Source organism: Schistocerca americana, chromosome 2 (assembly GCF_021461395.2).
Source record: "Schistocerca americana isolate TAMUIC-IGC-003095 chromosome 2, iqSchAmer2.1, whole genome shotgun sequence".
In the NCBI taxonomy this organism is placed as follows: Eukaryota; Metazoa; Arthropoda; class Insecta; order Orthoptera; family Acrididae; genus Schistocerca; species Schistocerca americana.
The window spans coordinates 417,885,220-417,888,736 of NC_060120.1; the positions used below are offsets into that span (position 1 = coordinate 417,885,220).

General features: G+C 45.4%; 1 pseudogene; it reads right to left on the reverse strand.

The window, feature by feature from the left end:
• Window positions 1-3,129: 3,129 nt before the first annotated feature.
• Window positions 3,130-3,246, reverse strand: LOC124596940 (annotated as a pseudogene).
• Window positions 3,247-3,517: the final 271 nt, after the last annotated feature.

A 3,517-nucleotide genomic window follows, 5' to 3' on the forward strand; every position in this document is an offset into this window, starting at 1 on the left:
CAGACGAACCCATGAATTTTCATGTGCACAACGTGGGCTTACGATTCAGATAAACCTCACTCACCATAAGACCAACATATTTCGAAAGCATGGATGAACGCTGCAGTCTCACAATCGACAGTGATATGCTTTAGACTCTCATAATTTTCAGCGCCTCAATTAATGTATGATAAAATTCATAACTTAATATTCTATAACTCATTCAGAAACCCACAAAATAGGTTTACTGTCAGTACAATTTTAACATATACTGATGTCTGATCTAACTTTACTATATAATGAGCGAATTAGCAGATCTGAGATCATTAGCATGATTTATGCCGAGCGAACGGAGACAAAATTCTGCCGCGGTGTGCTACCACCTGATGCCACTGAAGTAAACTTCCAGTTGAGTGGCAAGGGCTAGCAGTGCATATCGTGAACCGTGCAAGTTGTTTGTTAAATCCGTACGTATTTGCGCCGTAAGGCAATTCATCACGCTAGTTGCGCATGAGCAAAAGCTCCTTAAAACGCGCGCAGCTGGAGGTATGCTCGCGACACTGTTGCCAAGTCCCACGGACTGTAGAGCAGCAGTAGCGCGGTAGATTTGTATTTTATCTTTCAGATTGCAGCATATATATTACGGTTAACATCATTCGAGGAAAAATAACCAATAAATCCGCAAAGTGTCGAAAGTTAGGGTGTTCATGTGCTCTTGTGCTCTTACACAGCAGCTGTCACAGCTATAATCTTAAACTGAATTTTACGAAGAGCATAAGTGTAGCGCCGACCTGATGGCCAAGCGGTTCTAGGCACTTCAGTCCGGAACCACGTGGCTGCTACGGTCTCAGGTTCGAATCCTGCCTCGAGCTGGATGTGTGTGAGGTCCTTAGGTTAGTCAGGTTTACTTAGTTCTAAGTCTTGGGGACTGATTACCTCAGATGTTAAGACGCATAGTGCTTAGAGCCATTTGAGTCATAAGTGTAGCCTAGAAAGAGACTTTTGAATTCGTTTGACCTTCAAAACTTTGGAACATACGTACAGTACAAAGTACTGTATTAGGTATGAGACGTTCATGGCTTAACCGATTTTTTTTATCCAAAATGGCTTTTCCACCCTTTAGTTCGGTTAAGTGGGGTTGTACTGTAATAAATGCTTATAAGTACAGTATGAGCTTCTTCTGTCAATTTACTTTGACTCAAAAGTTTTATTCCTGTGAAGTTGTAACTTTTGCTAGCTCTATGAAGTCCAAAATAAATAAATCACGAAAAATAAAAGAAATAAGGTTAACGACATACAAGCTGTAAGTATAAAATATGCCATTTCTAGTTTGGATGCAGATTGAAGGCGGAAATACAGTGGATGAAGTTTCTTGTCTTCTTAATCAAAACATGTGTCTGGCTATTGTGAAAGTTGCTGTTTGTGTCCTTGTTGATGGCATACAGTGTTTCCTTATCCTAGAGCAGGGGTCTCCAAACTACGGCCTGCGGGCCCGCTAGCCGGACATCCCCGGTATCCGGCCCGCCAAATATTTGAGGTGGTACCTATACTGCCAACAATTGAGTTTCGAGGCCTATCGCGACCTATACACCGCGACATTGTCGGACACAATCACGCAACAGAACTATCAAATATATGCTCTGGCTCTGCTACTCGCTACAAGACTACATAACTAAACTTATTGTTGCGCCGCTTGAAATAACAATGCGCTGACACTCTCTACCTCTACGTCTTGCAGTAATAGTGTTTCAAACAATGATTTTGTCATTTAGTTAACTTTGCAGGACGCTTTCGTGAAGAATGTGCAGTGACATACTTTTTTGTCGGTGAAATTCGCCAGAATAAAATACGCCAGAATTTCGGTCAGGTATGTCCACCAATCAAAATTATGTAATTAAACAAAAATCGTAGTTCGTTTCAGTGTTAGCTATTCCCACAACCTTAGATTTTTGCGATTTCATGTTTCCTTTAGCCTTACATTACGGTGATCATGGAGTGCTAGGGTGCTTTAATCCCACTAGGTAGATCTTGGCCCTTATGACTTCGTGGAGGAGTCAATGTTTCCCGCGGACTGAAAAGTTTGGAGACCCCTGTCCTAGTGCATGACGTTGTGACCTGATACTCCTAGAGCATGACGTTGTGATCTACAAGAGACAAGTCGTGCAGAGAGTTGTACGGGTATAGTCTGCGACGCATCTGTGGGAGCTGTGGTTTACGCAGAGCAGAGTGGCAGCCTTGCAGAGAGTTGCAGGCTGTCCGTCGGCACTCGCCTGAGCTGCCGCCGTCCATCTTGGCAGAGACAGGCACAGACACAGACACAGGCACAGATGCCGAGGGGAACCACTCGCGTGGCGGGCGCTCATCCGGCGCTGTAAACACTCTGGGGTAGCAGGCAGCGGGTAGCTGCCCTGCTTTACTGCTGACGTCAGGCAGGCAGTCCAGCGCCGCCCCCCCCCCCCCCCCCCCACCCCCCACCAATGATCATACGGGCACTAACCGGCGAAGGGAAAGTGAGAAGACGCACGCATATAGAAGGTCAGAAACGGCACTACAAACTTGTATGCTTGTTGGAGTGGAAGTTGTCAAAATAGGCAAATGGCTCTGAGCACTATGGGACTGAACATCTATGGTCATCAGTCCCCTAGAACTTAGAACTACTTAAACCTAACCAACCTAAGGACATCACACAACACCCAGTCACCACGAGGCAGAGAAAATCCCTGACCCCGCCGGGAATCCAACCCGGGAACCCGGGCGCGGGAAGCGAGAACGCTACCATACGACCACGAGCTGCGGACTGGAAGTTGTCCAGAGCAGTAATTGTGAAATGGTGTTATAGACACGAGCTAGGTGGTAGTGTAGTGAGGAGATGGATTACCTAATAAACACATAATACTTTAAAACATACTTGCTACAGGTACAATTTTCCAGAAGATAAAACCAAAAAAACCACTCTGTCTTCAGGCCGCAAGTGGCCCATCGGGACCTCCGACCGCCGTATCATCCTCAGGTGAGGATGCGGATAGGAGGGGTGTGTGGTCAGCACACCGCTCTCCTGGTCATTATGATGGTTTTCTTTGACCGGAGCCGCTACTATTCGGTAAAGTAGCTCCTCAGTTGCCATCACGAGGCTGAGTGCACCCCGAAAAATGGCAACAGCGCATGGCGGCTGGATGGTCAGCCATCCAAGTGCCGACCACGTCCGACAGCGCTTAACTTCGGTGATCTCACGGGAACCGGTGTATCCACTGTGGTAAGGCCGTTGCCTGCGCCAGAGGATAAACAGGATCTTAATACAGTTTTAACTAATCACATTCACGGTGAACTTAAACAAGCAAGCTTTACAGAAGAAATCTCTTAATTGCTGCTTCTCATTTAATCTTAAAACGCTCGATTAACTTTGAACTCCAGGAAATTATTGCAGTTACAAGCCAAAGAATTCTTACAGTAATCACATCCAAGGTGAACTTAAACAAGCAAGCTTCACAGAAGAAAACTCAATTGAAACTTCTCATTTAATCTTGAAACGCTCAATTAA